The 17,137-nt window shown below is 39.3% G+C and overlaps 1 pseudogene; it reads left to right on the top strand.

Annotated features, from left to right (window-relative positions):
* The first annotated feature begins 1,540 nt into the window (after positions 1 to 1,540).
* Positions 1,541 to 3,601, top strand: LOC136129629 (small ribosomal subunit protein uS3-like; annotated as a pseudogene).
* The last annotated feature ends 13,536 nt before the right edge of the window (positions 3,602 to 17,137 follow it).

Here is a 17,137-nt window from a genome sequence, read left to right on the forward strand (position 1 = left end):
ATAGGAGTGTTGATAGAGGACGTCTTTGCTTTGTTCTTGACCTTAGGAGAAAGCATTCAGTGTTTCACCATTAAACATTACATTAACTGTAGGTATTTTGTAGATGGGCTTTATCAAATTAAGGACATTTCCTTCTATTTCTATACTGCTGAGAGTTTTTATCATGAATCGATGCTGGATGTTTTCAAACGCTTTTTCTGCATTGTTTGATATGCTCATGTCATTTTTCCTTTTCAGTTTTTTAATATGGTGAACTACATTGATTGATTTTTGAATTTGGAGCCAGTCATGCATTTCTAGGATAAACCCCACTTGGTCACGGAGTAGTATTCTATTTATATATTGCTGGATTTGATTTCCTAGTATTTCTTTTTTGAAGATTTTTGTGTACTGTTCATGAGGGACAGTGGTCTATAGTTTTCTCTCCTTGTACTGTCTTTGCCTAGTTTTTTGGTATCAAGGCAATTCTAGCCTCACAAAATGAGTTGGGAAGTGTTCTCTTCCCTTCTATTCTCTGGAAGAGATTGTGTAAAATTGGTGCTATTTGTTCTTTAAAAGTTTGGTAGAGCTTCCCTGGTGGCACAGTGGTTGAGAGTCCGCCTGCCAATGCAGGGGACACGGGTTCGTGTCCCAGTCCGGGAAGATCTCACATGCCGCGGAGCGGCTGGATCCGTGAGCCATGGCCGCTGAGCCTGCGCGTCCGGAGCCTGTGCTCCGCAACGGGAGAGGCCACAGCAGTGAGAGGCCCGCATACCAGAAAAAAAAAAAAAAAGTTTGGTAGAATTTACCAGTGAAACCGTTTGGGCCTGGAGGGTTGTGTTTTTTTTTTTTTTTTTTTTAACATTTTTACCTATGGATTCCATTTCTTTAATATATATGTTGCCTATTTCTTCTTTGTGTGAGTTTTGGAAGTTTGTGGCTTTTAAGGAATTGGTCCATTTCATCTAAGTTATTGAATTTATGTGCATAGAGCTGTTCAGAGCACTACCTTTTAATATCTGTGGGGTCTTTAATGACACTGGTAATTTGTGTCTCTTCTATTTTTAAAAATTTTTAGTATAGCTAAAGTTTATTGGTCTCATTGATGTTTTCAGAGAATCAGCTTTTGATTTTATTGATTGTCTTTATTGTTTTTCAGTTCAAGGTCATTTTTTCTGCTCTTTATTATTTCCTTCTTTCTGCTTGCATTTGGTTTGTTTTGCTTTCCTTGGTTTCTTAAGATGGACGCTTAGTTGTTGATTTGAGACCTTTCTTCTTCTCTAAGGTAAGCTATTTTATAATGCTATAAATTTTGCTTTAAGAACTGCTTTAATTCACCCCACAAATTTTTATGTGTCCTGCTTCATTTTTGTCCAGGCAAAAATATTTTCTAAGATACATGTATCCCAATGTTCATTGCAGCACTATTTACAATAGCCAAGACATGAAAGCAACCTAGATGTCTGTCAATAGATGAATGGATAAAGAAGGTGTGGTACATATATACAATGGAATATTACTCAGCCATAAAAAAGAATGAAATAATGCCATTTGTAGCAACATGGATGACCTAGAGAGTATCGTACTAAGTAAGCCAGACAACGACATATATCATATGATAACACTTATATGTGGAATCTAAAAAATAAAAATGATAGAAATGAACCTATTTACAAAACAGAAAGAGATTCACAGACATAGGAAAAAAACTTATGGAAAGTGGGGGGAGGGATAAATTAGGAGGTTGGGAGTAACATATACACATTACTATGGATAAAATAGATAACCAACAAGGACTTACTCTATAGCACAGGGAACTATACTCAATATCTGGTAGTAACCTATAAGGGAAGAGAATCTGAAAAAGAATATAGCCCCTAGCCCCCTGAGTCTCTTTCCACTAGACCCCCTTTACTTTAGCTTCTCCTCCAGGAAACCCCAAACCTTCCTTTAATTTAGCTACTAGAGAGTTAATGTCTGACACCACAAGGAGTTTACTGGACTTAGCTCCAGTGCTGTGATTGAAACTATTCTGATTGGTCAAGGCCAGTGCCTACCGGTCATTAAATATTTGGAATATCACCTCTGCCGGTACCTTATGTTTGTACAGCATTTTATAGTTTACAAAAGATATTTACATATATTATCTTAGTTAAGCTTCATGCCGGCTCCGTGACATTAGTATGAATTGTTATTGCCACCATAAGACATTTTAATTATAAAATTAACACATTAAAATATAATAATAATAAATAAATAAAATTAACACATATTAGTGTGGAAAATGAATTATTATTGGGGACTCTCTGCTCAGAAAAATTATCACTTACCCAAGATCACATGGTTATAGGAGTTTGGGTCTAAACTCCTAACAGCTTCAAGAATTGTCATATCTTAAGTGCTCGGTTTAGGGAAGGAAGATTTCACTCTGCACTGGATAGATCTGGGAAGGCAATTCCAGGAGGGAGGCACTGAGCTTGTATTGAGGAACTAGTGGGATCTGGTTGACAGAGAGGCAGAGCAAGGATATTCTACTCAGGAACAGTGTGAAATGTGGCCCACATGTAGTAAAAGATCCTATTTCCATGATCATTTCAAGACACCTTCTCTGGAGGTGTTGGAACTGAAATTCCCCAATGTTGAGTCACAAAGAGCACCTGAGGCAAAGCTCTCCTCTCCTACCTTGCTTGTTCAATTCTGGAGCCGATGGAGGAGACAGGGAATGGGCATTCTGAAGCTGCTGAAGCTGAATTGTATTTATTGGGTCATTTTTCTCCTTCACACTTGGGTCCCTCCAGATAGAGCAATTGATGAAAAAGAAAGTGAGGAAGTCTGAAGTATTATTCACAGCCCCTCAGCTGCTGTTACCAAGTCCACACAAAGGCTTATCCAAGGAGAGAAAGGTGCTCTAGGCCACCATAGTCCTAAAGTTCTTTGGGTGTTTGTGTTCTGTCTGCAATAGCAGTGGGAACCATTTGCTCACATCACACTCCTTAGGTCATTTAACAGCAGCACTGGGCCATTCCTTAAGGTGCTGCCAGGTGGCAAGATGGCAGTGTCAATTTCCAAGATGTCGCGGATGGCGTCCTCAAGGTTGAACTGAACAAGTGTCTCACTCCGGCGCTGGCCAAAGATGACGACTCTGGAGTTGAAGTCTGATTTACACCAACCAGGACGGAAATCATTATCTTGGCCTCCAGGACGCACAATGTTCTTGGTGAGAAGGGCTGGCGGATCCAGGAATTGACCGCTGTGCTTCAGAAGAGATTTGGCTTCCCTGAGGGCAGTGTAGAGCTTTAGGAGGAAAAGGAATATACGAGAGCTCTGTGCACATCACCCAGGCGGGATCTGCGGTACACACTTCTAGGAGGGCTTGCTGTGGTGTGCTGAAGGTCATCATGGAGAGTGGGGACAAAGGTTGCTAGGTCGTAATGCCTGGGCAACTCCAAGGACAGAGGGTTAAATCCATGAAGTTGTGGATGGCCCGATGACCCACAGTGAGGACCTTGTTAGCTTCTACACAGACACCACCGGCTGCCATGTGCTGCTCAGACAGGGAGCGCTGGGCATCAAAGTGAAGATCATGCTGCCTTGGGACCCAAGTGGAAAGATGGGCCCTTAAGAAGCCCCTGCCTGACCACTGAGCATGGTGGAACCCATAGGTGAGACACTGCTCACTGTCACCTTCCCCATCCCCCAACAGAAGGGAGGGAAGCCTTAGACGCCTGCCATGCCAGCAAGTACCCACTGCATAACACTGTCTCCTTGGCAGCTGGATTTGGAGTCTGATGTTGCTCTATAAAGACCTTTAATAAAATCTTTTTTTAAAAAAGTAGGGTTGCATCCAGGTTTCATGGAGCCTGAATCTTATACAATCTGGGGCCTCTTTTTTTTTTTTTTTAATTTATTTATATTTTTGGCTGCACTGTGTCTTCGTTGCTGTTGGCAGGCTTTCTCTAGTTGCAGCGAGCGGGGGCTACTCTTCGTTGTGTTGCGCGGGCTTCTCATTGCAGTGGCTTCTCTTGTTGCAGAGCACAGGTTCTAGGTGCACGGGCTTCAGTAGTTGTGGCACACCACACAGGCTTAGTTGCTCCGCAGCATGTGGGATCTTCCCTGACCAGAATCAAACCCGTGTCCCCTGCACTGGCAGGCGGATTCTTAACCACTGCGCCACCAGGGAAGTCTGGGGCCTCTTTTTTTAAAAAAGAAAACACAATTACAAACAGAAAATCAGCTACAGAACTTTGGAAAGAACTTGTAAGTGAGGGCCCAGAAGCTTTAAGTCATTAGCAACCCCGTTGTTTAACATGAATAACAGATCTGAGAAAAAGAAGGGAAATGATTCAATTAAATAGCATAGGAGGGCTTCCCTGGTGGCGCAGTGGTTGAGAGTCCGTCTGCCGATACAGGGGACGCAGGTTCGTGCCCCGGTCTGGGAAGATCCCACATGCTGCGGAGCGGCTGGGCCCGTGAGCCATGGCCGCTGAGCCTGCGCGTCCAGAGCCTGTGCTCCGCAGTGGGAGAGGCCACAACAGTGAGAGGCCCACGTACCGCAAAAAAATAAATAAATAAATAAAATAAATAGCATAGGATTATTGTTCTCTGTATATTCACCTCTGCTTAACCGTAATTTTTAAAAGCTGCTAAAAGAAAGGGAAACTATCCAACTAATGGCACGGGAGTATTTTTTTTGATGGTACCTGTGCTCCCAGGCTTTTTTTTTTTTCCTCTCTCTCCAGTACTTTTAAAAAGTTTTATCGAGATATAAGTGACACACAAAAACTGCTCATATTTGAAGTATACAGTCTAAGTTTTGAAATATGTAGACCCCTGCGAAAGAATCCCCGTAATCAAGATAATGAATACAGTCATCAGTCTCAAAAGTTTCCTCATGCACCTTTGTAATTCTTCCGTCCAGCCCCTGCTTATACCTCCGCCCCCATTTTTTCATATATTTTAATCTGCTTTTCTAGTTGTTTAAGGCAAAAGGATAAATTTGGACCCTGTTGTTTCATCTTGTCCAGAAGTAGATGCCTCCAGGCTTTTTTAACACAGAGAAACATATAATCAATCCAAACATAAAGAGGTGAAGAGATGCTCCTTTAGGGTGAGTATGGTTTTGAACAGAGGAACTAGAAGACCAGTAAGGTTTTGCACAGAGGATCTACAAGACCAGTAAGAACTCCCCCATCTTAATTAAGGGCAAAAGGGGAGGAGAACACACCTAAGAGGTGTCCAGTCCCGATGGGTCTTTCTTTGCACACCCACAGATGCACTTTTGAGACGTGATCATCAATGAAGAAATCACGTAAAAGAAGATGACATTTTTTCCCATTCTTGATTTGTCATAAACCTACAATGAAATTAATTTTGGTTTCAATTTATGTGTCTTGGGTATGAGCCACTGTTATGCTGAATGTACTGGTGCCTGAGTGAAGTTTCTATATGAATTCAATAAGTGCTCAATTCTTCAGTGTTCACTGAGCACCTATACGTATACTGGGGATTTGCAGAGACCCTTGCATCCTGCCTCGCCCTCTGCTTATTCTCTGGCAGGTTTATCACCCAAGGCTGGGCCCAAATGCTCCTTCTAGGGCCACTCAGCCTAGTCATTTTTTCCTTCCAAAGCACTTGCCAACTGTACATTTAGCTCTCGGCGAACACTTTCCTGAATAGCTTGTCTTATTGCTAAATGTTTTTCCAATGTATGTATGAATGAGATCATACACCTCTTAAAGGCAAGTCCATATCCATACTACTTCTTAGCACCTGTGCCCGCATCACAGAGCCTAACACAACTTGATGTATATTTATTTTACTTTAATATCCTTATTATATAATTAACTCTTGTTCATAATGAAAATGTTCATTATGGAAATGTTAGATGATGCAGACAAGCAAAAAGGTTTAAAAATTAACCATAATTCCAATATCAGAGAATGACTGCTGTTGACATTTTGTATAGGGTGTACAACAAATAGGATGTATACAGGACCTAAAGTTTTAATGGAATAAGTTGAAAGATACACAACCACAAGTTAGAAGGGGTAAGAGGATGCAGTGACATTTCTTGAGACGCCAGGAAGATGATGTGCTGTTAGTGGCCCAGGGCGGGCAGCATAAATGCGCTTTAGAGACTTGGCAGAGCATGCTGTCCAGAAAATATACTTCTCCCACCAGTTCTTGGAATCCTTATAGCAGGAATAAAGTCCTTCCACAATAGTGTTAAAACAACTTCAGGAGACATGTGGTCCCTGAACCAGCAACATCAGCATCACCTGGGAACTTGTCAGAAATGCAAATTCTCAAGCCTGATCCTAGACTTAACTGAATCAGAAACTCCGGGGGTTGGGCCCAGCCGTCTGTGTTTTAACAAGCTTTTCAGGTGATCCTGATGCACAATAAAGTTTAAGAACCACCATCTAAGACTGGGAGCTATCTTGTTCATTGTTGAGTTCTCTGTCTCAGCACCTGGTGCCTAGAAGGTCGTGAAAAATCTGCTAAATCAAGAATACAAATATCCCTTAAAGATGCATCACTTTTAAAAATTATTTTTATTATGGTGTTATTTCGCATCGAAATATGTAAAAGATATAATGAGTACCTAGTATATCCAGCACTATCTATAGCAAATTAAATCTTAACAGTTGGCCACATTTCCTTTAGATTTTTTTTTTTTTTTTTTTTGCGGTACATGGGCCTCTTATTGCTGTGGCCTCTCCCATTGCGGAGCACAGACTCCGGATGCGCAGGCCCAGCGGCCATGGCTCACGGGCCCAGCCGCTCTGCGGCATGTGGGATCTTCCCGGACCGGGGCACGAACCCGTGTCCCCTGCATCGGCAGGCGGACTCTCAACCACTGCGCCACCAGGGAAGCCCTAGATATTTTTTTGGAGAACAAAATCATTGCAGATACAACTGAGAGCTTTCTGTGTGTCCTCTTCCCAACCTCATTCTTTCTCCTTCTTCAGAAATAACCAAGATCATGAATAATTAATCATTCTTATACATGCTTTGTGCTTTTACTGCATATTCATGTATCTATAAACAGTATATGGCACTGTTTTGCAGGTTTTTAAACTATTTAAACGGTGTCACACTCTACATACCCTGCAATTAGCTTTTCTTCATTGTTGTTGAGATTTATCATTGTGCAGACACAAAGCTGTGATTCATCATTGTAATTGCTGTATAATATTCCCTTGTATGAATACACAGTGATATATGAATCTGATCTTCCATTAATGGCATTTAAATATTTCCAGCTGATTCAGTTTTTCACTACTAAAAGTAATGCTGCCACAAACATACATATCTTCAGGTACAAACAAATAGTCTTCCTCTAAGGTATAGACTTGAGTCGATTTCCTGTGATGTAGGATTAAGAGCATTTCCAATCTTAATAGATAAAATCAAATTGCTCCCCAAAGTGGCTGTACCAATTTCCCCACTCTTTTCCAACATTTGGTACTGTTGGAGTTTTAGACTTCTGCCAACCTGATGAGTATGAAATATCAATAGTATCTCATTTGTATTAGAAATTTCTCACTACCTTAATTTCTGGTGAGGCTGAGCACCTTTTTGTATGCTCATAAACCATTTGGATTTAAGAGATGTACAATTAACACATATTCACACGGAAGTATAAATCGCTAACATATCTCTACTTCTGAAAGTGATTTTTGATAGGGAGAAAGCCTGAGAGGGAAGAATATGTGGGAAAACCTCTGTAAGGATGGGAGGAGATGGAGTGGGGAGAAGGTAGAGGTATCATTTGCCTTCCTCAAGGTCCTTTCAGGGCTGGTCCTGGCCAATTGTCACATCAGCTGTGTTCCCTTCCCCTAAGAGCTGGAATCCCTAGGAGAGGCTGAAGGAAAGTGGAAGTGGTAGTAAAATCTTCACTGAGGAAGGCCTTTTCTGGTCCTGAGTTTTTCAGGCTTCTTGGATTCAAGACTAGTCAAGCCAGTGGTTGTCAATGAGAGAAATACATCCCTACTAAGGTATGTTGTGGAAATTTGGGGGGATTTTTGATTATCACAATGATCAGGCGTTACTGGCATTAGGAGATTGGGACCAGGGGTGCTATACCTCCTTCCATGTATGAGACAGTACTACCCACCAAACAATTTCCATGAATGCTCCGCACAGCTTTCAAAAGCCCATTTGTATGGGTGGAAACCCTGTTCTAATGATCAAGACTAGCACCTAACTCTTTTCCACATAATCACAAAGTGTATTGTGGGTTTACATGCATTTTTCCAGTAATGTAAACTACTATTTAAATTGAGAGAAGATTCTAACTTTCTTTTGCTCAGCATTGACAACTTCATTACGTTTTCTATTATAGTTAGGCCTATGCATTTTATATAGTTTTATGATAAACAGCTCTTCTTTTCTTTCCCCTTTATATGTGGACATTATAATTATTTAAAAATTTTGTGTGTAGAATGATCATATTACCTATGAATTTCATTTTGGTATAGAAAAAGGACATTACAAAATGTTTATTGGGAACCAGTGAACTCATGGTTCCTTGTTAAGGAAAGCTAGGCTAAGAGAGTAAAAAAAAAAAACCCTAACTTACCCCAAGATGCCACCGTTGGTAACTGAGAGACCTACAAGACCCTTATAGGATGAATCTAAAGTGCTTCCAAAACCAGGGGAAAAAACATGGGTCCAAATCTTTAAATGGGAAATTCTATCATAGAGGACCTTATAACTAAAAAGGAGGCATAGATGAGGCCTGTCCTGGGGTAGACTCGAGGAAAATAATTTCAGAGGATCAACTTATAAATAGGTCTTAAAAGAACAATCTCATGCCACCAGGGCCTCTGCAGAAGGTTGTATAGCTGTGCCCTGGCTGAGGGGACAAATGGAGTTGAATTCCACCCTGCATTCTGCTCACCAAGATGTGTGCCCAAATGAAGGGTCTACCTTTTAAAATTTTGCACAAAGGAGGTTATTCACACACGGCCCCATGTGCAACCACCACCATCTCTGCTGGTTCACACTAAAAAATCGGCTAGTTTTCATCTTCAGATCCAAACCATCATCGCTAGCAATATATTCTTTATAACAATATTCCACTGATCTAGAACAAAAGCAATTTAAAAGCCTCAGGCTGTTTGTTATAATAGAATTTTCCTCATGTGAAAAAGTAAGCAGTGCTGTTGTATTATTAACGGAGTTTTATTGTTTTTTCCACCAAGTTGACAGTTTTAGGATCATGTTGGTACGACTTATTCTACTAAATGATTAGAATACTTCTGTCACATTTCTATCTTCCTTTTCTAAATTGGAAATATTTGTATTCTTGCTTCAAAGTCCAACATTTAATGAGATTTGAACTTGTTTGCTTTGTGTTGAATGGGATTAACCCCCCCCCTCCCCCGCCAGAGGCCACTCTCAAGTCTTTGTGTTGGGGAGGCCCTGGTTATGTGGGCAAATGGATGGTTATTCTCAGCAATAAAAATGAGCAAATAACATGAAAGCACCCATACCTCAAAAAGCAGAAGAGTGACCTCTGTTTGACCTTGAGGTCTGTGCGCTGAAGAGAAAAGTTCCTTAACAGACATAACAAGCTTCGAGCCAGAGAGAAAGAGAAGAAGATTGCTTACTTTCTGATTACTTTTACTTTGTTTAAACCAACCTCCTTTCTAGTTTATAATCCTTTAGGGGAGCATATTAAGAAGGGGTGGTTTAAGGTCTGTTTAAAGTGGAGGAGAATCATGAAATAAACAATTAATATTTAGGAGAGGGACCCAGAACCCTGCATTTGTAGGATTTTTTCTTCCCCCATTTAATGAATAATAGCCTTGGGCTGTGGTCTCGGGCGTCCCATGTATTTATTTTGATTACTGTTGTCATATATTCACTGGTTACACTCTTTGCGTTATTTTGGACAATCCAAAAATTAGGAGAACTCATTAGAGTAAATAATGCGACCATTTCTGCTGGCACGAGTTGTGTATAGAACACAGGAGTGTCAATTCCAGTAACAGGGAAGCAAATTCAGTAGTCACATTTTATCCTGGCCAAGTGGTCTTGGAACTTTTGCCTTGGGTAATTTTTAAAAAATCAGTCCTATTCCTTGCCTTTCGGCCAAAGACTCCATTACATTGCAGCTTAACATTTGGTCTCTGTTGCTCCTACCCGGAGGCTGTTCTGCATTGTCCAGCTTCTAGGCTTCTGCTCAGGTCAGTGCCTCCTGCTGGGATGACCTCCCCAGGCTTTTGTGCCTATTGAATCCTTCTTATCCTCAAAGGGGAGTTCAAATCCCAGTTCTTCCAAGAAGCAAACTGCCTTCACACCTGTTCTTCCTCCACCAAATTTCAGCAACTCATTGCTTGGCCCTTCCCAATATATGTTCCCGCGTGCTGCAGCTAAGACCCGACACAGCCAAAAATAAATAAATAAATAATAAATACATCTTAAAAAAAAAAAAATCATTGTATCACCAGCAGTGCCTGACACAGTACATGATAAATTCTGAACAGCTATCTGCTAAAACTTGAAAATATTTTCCTTCTGACTCATAACAGTTTTCATTGTCATTAATATTACAATTTGTCTCTTTAAAATCATGCCCATTTGTCTTATGCTCCAGTTTCAAAATCTGGTATTGTTAAAGTTGGTACTGCATAAGAAGTTTTTTATGCTTACAGATGAAGTAACTTAAGAAATAGAAGAGATAGCAGGAAAAAAAGGGAGGAGGCCATTATTAGATAACAGAGAGAAGGAGGAAAGTTTACCCTATGGCACAGAGGAGCCCATGTAAAAGATGTCTTTCATGGGTTTAATTTCATCTGACTAATTTTGCTCCATTTCAAGCAAAGGAGAAACAAGGCATTTATATACCTGTACAGTTCTCTGTAGCCCTGCCTTCTTTCATTTACTTGACCTTCTGATAATGACCTACTTGAACCAGCATATGTGATCTATGATACAGACCCCAGTCACTTAGCAGGAAGTAGTGCTATAGAAGTTTTGAACCATGCTATCCAATGTATCGGTCAGAACCTGGTCAAGAAATCAAAGCCATTCCAGCTATTACAAGAAAGAAAAGATACTGTTTTTGAGAGTGTGGGATGATGATGACTTTTTCCCATCTTTCTACTGTTTTATGTCTTCCAAATTTTCCACAATGATCATGTACTACTTTCATAATCCGAGAAAGTAAAACAAATTATATTTTAAAGATGATGCTTATTCCAAAGACTTAAGACGATCTTCCCATATTCTTGGAAGAGAAACATATTAAGCCACTGTCAGTGATTAAAATAATCGTCAAGCGGGGGGCAGGGCAAAAAAAATAAATAATCATCATCAAACTCTTCCTAGGGATCTGTAAGTTGACCTTTGACAAATCACTTCACTTTCCTTTGCAGCCCTTTGGCTGTCTGAAACATTGTCACGCGTGTGCCTGTTCTTTCACATAAATGTGGCTGGGATTAATGAGGTCACCATTTCTAAATGTTCTTCAAGATCCTTCCATGGAAAAGCATTTTGCAGGAACAAATGACTATTGCCCTATTATTATTTCCTTGAACATCAATGGCTGCCAACCTTGAATAAAATTTTATTTAGAAACACTCTTCCCTATGTCTTTCTCCTGAATATAATAATTGTTAGGAGTAAATGGAGGAAGAATTCTCTTCCAAAGCTATATAGAATATGTGACAAATCATAGCTTTGTCATTTTAAGGAAAAACAAGTTTAAACCCAAGTTTATGACTTTTCTTTCCATTTACCATGTCCATGCTCTCATCAAACTTATGTACCTTGGGGGCAAAATGAAATGGGAAGCTTAAAATTTTTTTGTGCTCTTGAATTTTAAATATGTAAAAAGCCAGAACTAGAAAAGGACCTTGAAAGTGTATCTGATTTTGCATTCTTCCTTCAGATAGATGAACAGGTAAACTATCAAAAACAAGTTTCAGTCCATTCCATTCATAGTCTCTAGGAATCAGGAAATACATTGCTATCCCAGAGAGTCTTCTCCAGAATTTAAAAGTGAATATTATATTCATATTTGACCAGAATATCTACATCTCCAGCCTCACAACTGCCCTAGAAAGCTCCCCTAGAAGAACACCAGTACATGGAATCTTTTATTAGAAGCCCAGTTACACGTAGTGAAATGGTAGGCATTGTGGAAGGAGAATTTTACAGGTCCCATCTCTGTCTTGCTATAATTTTTGATTGAACATGAACAGGCACACCTGCACACAAATGGTAGAGGTTTTTTTAAAAAATCAAATCGATAGCTAAGTGAACAAGGAGGTATTCATGTCTTACTTAAGGAGCCTTCCACTGGCCAGGTAATGGATTCTGTCCAGGAAATTCATTTACAGAGGAGAGCGACTTTCTGTAAAATAAGGGAATATTTTTTTCCAAATATTCTTCCAAAAGGGAAAAGGACTGATGAAAAATTGGGTTGAAATCCAATCTATTTGAAACCCATATATAAAATTTGGTCATTCGTCCTCTTTATACCCCAATAATTATACCCATAATTATTATTCAAGCTCCTAGCAAACTCCTTGCTATAAATAACCACACGTATCCCCCAATGTGTTTGAGAAGCTTCTCCTTAGTCCACACGTCATGGCTCACCTTTCTCCTGGACCCAGCTCCTTCTGCTGACTGATATTGCTAACCATCTCCATCTAGGGGTTAGGGATTCCACTTTTAGTTGGAATTCTTTGCTCCAAGCCTGGCACCAGCTCTTTCCTAACGTCTCCCAGCAATGTTGAGACTGAGATGTAACATTAATAACACCTCCTGGAGGGAATTCCCTGGCGGTCCAGTGGCTAGGACCATTGCGCTTCCATTGCAGGGGGCATAGGTTCGATTCCTGGTGGTGAACTAAGATCCTGCAAGCCACATGACACAGCCAATAAATAAATAAATGGTTAAAAAAAAAAAAAACACCTACTGGAGGTTGAGAATAATAGGCAGGTATACTACTCAAGAACAACTTATAATTACTTCCTAAGTCTAAGCAAGTCCATGGCCATTCTCCTGGCCTGCTCCAAGCAGCTCACCCTCTACCATGGAAATGGCCAAGTCTTTCCTTTCTATGAAGAATGGTTGTTCCCACCATCAATCACCATGTAAATAGGTTCATTTTCAGTCAGAATATAAAAAATGGAAGAAGACCCTTAAATGAGAGAGAAAGAGGAAATTTCATTTTCCTTCTGGGGAACTAGAGACCAGTTTTTCCAGGACTTGGATATGTGGAAAGACCTAGAATGCCAGCTATCTTAATACCAACCTGAGGAGAGGCCAAGTCACAAATAAGTTCAGGGTCAAGAGAAATGCAGGGAAACAGAGCTAGATATACTGGATTGGATCAATCTTAAACCTGCCCTACCTCTGGAAGTTCAGCGATGAGAGCCAATACATTTCCTGACAATCCAAGTCAAACTGAATTAGGGTTATTTTTGTTATTGGAAAGAAAAGGCACTCTGCTATATTTCCATATTCCTAAATAAGCTTCTACTGCCATTTCTTGGTTTATCAATGTTTGACATTATCTATTTAACCTGTCCAATGATAGATGAAAAACTCAGCTCATTTTCCAACACCTCCTCTACCTCCCCTTTTAGTTGCTCTATACCTTTATAACTATAAATAACATCCTAACACCTTTAGTGTTTTTTGGGGTTTTTTTTGCGGTACGCGGGCTTCTCACTGTTGAGGCCTCTCCCATTGCAGAGCACAGGCTCTGGATGCGCAGGCTCAGAGGCCCAGCCGCTCCACGGCATGTGGGATCCTCCCGGACTGGGGCATGAACCCGTGTCCCCTGCATCAGCAGGCGGACTCTCAACCACTGCGCCACCAGGGAAGCCCCCACCTTTAGTTTTTGTTTCGTCAACTATCTTTTTAAAGAATTAAGATATTAGCTCCCCAACAAATCCACTCAGTAATTCTACACTTCAGTTTGTATCTTCTGTCATCCATACTTGATTTTTGCATTATCAAGTTTATAACTAGGTCTCCTAAGCTTTACTGATAGGTTGGTTATGAACAACTAAAAATCAATTAAAACTCTTTGCTCTTGGCAATAAATGCATTATAATTACAGAGTCAGATACTGTTCAATAGTAGCATTGTCTATCTCCTCTCATTTTAACTCCTGGAAGTCTCTAAAAACTTGACCTGCTGTATAGCTGAGAAATACATATATATATATATATATATATATATATATTTGGGGAGAGACAGAGACAAAGACAGACAGACAGACAGACATTCAGATAGAGATGATGTGACTGTAAAAGAGCAAGTATATGGTCTGCTTGGGAGTTATATTCTATACATAAATGAGAAAAATTTTACTATGGCATGAATATTTGGGGCATAAAATCCTTGTGAAAATGAAATACTCACATATGTAACATATATATACACATCATTCACACACACCTGTGTAGAGTGAGAGAAAGAGGGCCAAAAAAACCCACCTCTTTACATTATTGTAACTGTGAAAATATTGCTCATTACAGAAGAAGTCACCATTAGATTTCCTTTCTTACTGCTTTTTGTTTTCCCTGGAGTTCCTATCTGCATTTATTTTATCCTATACTATTTATAATTTTTTATGAATAATGTAAGAAAATTTTCCACATCACTATTTATAGTTTTCCAATAGTTACCTTTTTCAAAACTTTCTCTATGCATTTGTGTGTGTGTGTGTACGTGTGTGTGTGTGTGTAAAGAGAGTTTTATTTTGTAGGTTTGTTTTATGTTTTATTACACTGTACACATGGTTCTTTGACTTGTTTTTGGGTTTTTTTTTTGGCCTTGTGGCATGTGGGATCTTAGTTCCCCCACCAGGGATTGAACCCCGTGCCCCCTGTATTGGGAGAGTGGAGTCTTAACCACTGGACCACCAGGGAAGTCCCTTGATTTTGCTTTTTTAACTTCTTTTAATTCTCACCTAAGAACTGGTATGGTTGTATCAGAGTTTTGTTTATTTGTTTGTTTGTTTTGTTTTTCGAAAATTGTTAGACCGCAGTTGTACAAATGGATTGACATGATTTGATTAGCCATACACCTTAGTTACAGCCAATTTGGGTTTTTATTCCTTTACCCCCACTCTTCCCCCTTCACCATAGACATCTACTCTCAGATATTTAATGTGTGTCTTTCTAATCCACCTGCCATATTTTTCTTTGATAACATACAGCATTATTTTGTGAGCTTAGAAAAGACAGTCTCTTCAATAAGTGGTGCTGGGAAAACTGGACAGCTACATGTAAAAGAATGAAATTAGAACACTCCCTAACACCATATACAAAAATAAACTCAAAATGGATTAGAGACCTAAATGTTAAGACCGCACACTATAAAACTCTTAGAGGAAAACATAGGAAGAACACTCTTTGACATAAATCACAGCAAGATCTTTTTTGATCCACCTCTTAGAGTAATGGAAATAAAAACAAAAATAAACAAATGGGACCTAATAAAACTTAAAAGCTTTTGCACAGCAAAGGAAACTATAAACAAGACAAAAAGACAACCCTCAGAATGGGAGAAAATATTTGCAAATGAAGCAACGGATTAATCTCTAAATTATACAAGCAGTTCATGGAGCTCAATATCAAAAAACAAACAACCCAATCAAAAAATGGGTGGAAGACCTAAATAGACATTTCTCCAAAGATGACATACAGATGGCCAAGCACGTGAAAAGCTGTTCAACATCACTAATTATTAGAGAAATGCAAATCAAAACTACAATGAGGTATCACCTCACACCAGTTAGAATGGGCATCATCAGAAAATCTACAAACAATAAATGCTGGACAGAGTGTGGAGAAAAGGGAACCCTCTTGCACTGTTGGTAGGAATGTAAATTGATACAGCCACTATGGAGAACAGTATGGAGGTTCCTTAAAAAACTAAAAATAGAATTACCATATGATCCAGCAATCCCACTGCTGGGCATATACCCAGAGAAAACCATAATTCAAAAAGACACATGCACCCCAATGTTCATTGTAGCCCTATTTACAATTGCCAGGTCATGGAAGCAACCTAAATGCCCATTGACAGATGAATGGATAAAGAAGATGTGGTACATATATACAATGGAATATTACTCAGCCATAAAAAGGAACAAAATTGAGTCATTTGTTGAGACGTGGATGGATCTAAAGACTGTTATACAGAGTGAAGTAAGTCAGAAAGAGAAAAACAAATATCGTATATTAACGCATGTATGTGGAAATTAGAAAAATGGTACAGATGAAACAGTTTGAAGGTCAGAAGTTGAGACACAGATGTAGAGAACAAACGTATGGATACCAAGGGGGGAAAACCGCGGTGGGGTGGGGATGGTGGTATGCTGAATTGGGCAATTGGGATTGACATGTATACACTGAAATGTATAAAATTGATGACTAATAACCTGCAGTATAAAAAAACAAACAAACAAAAAAAGCAACTAGTACTAAACTTTCTTTGGGTTATCTGTATGGAAATATGTTAACATAAATGTTTCAGACACTACATGAAATTTCTAAAAATCTTATATGTTCTGGTATAATGTTATAAGTCATAATTCTAGTTATTACTTTAAAATGTATAACTCAGAAATAACTAAATTTCCTTGTCAATTGCATTATTATAAACTTTCATCAGATCTTTAACTGTGGTCATTTTTAAGTTTTTGTCATTTACAGACAGTTCTGGGCGTACTCTGATGCTTTCGCAAAAATGTTCCTTTAAAAGGGTTTCATCTTCAAGGAATTCATGGAAAAGACTCTGACAAGTACAGGTTTCTGGTAACTGACTATACTGCTGAACTGAAGTAATAAGCATTTTCAGAACCCTAATGGAAAACTGATGGATTCATAAACGTGCTAACAAAGATCAAGATGAAAAAAATTAATTACATGGGACTGAGTGAACTGATGAGGATGATTATAATTTTTGTGACTTTGTTTGAATAATAAAAAAAAATCCCACAAGGACTCAGAGGCAAAACGTACACAAATCAATTTTCACTGCAAGGTAAAGGAGCTGTTACAGTGGAGGATTCCTGGACTGAATATCAACATTATGACATAGAAAAAAAAAATATATATATATATATGTGTCATCTTGGGCATGTTACTTAACTTCTTGTCTCATATGTAAAATGGGA

Source organism: Phocoena phocoena, chromosome 10 (assembly GCF_963924675.1).
Source record: "Phocoena phocoena chromosome 10, mPhoPho1.1, whole genome shotgun sequence".
In the NCBI taxonomy this organism is placed as follows: Eukaryota; Metazoa; Chordata; class Mammalia; order Artiodactyla; family Phocoenidae; genus Phocoena; species Phocoena phocoena.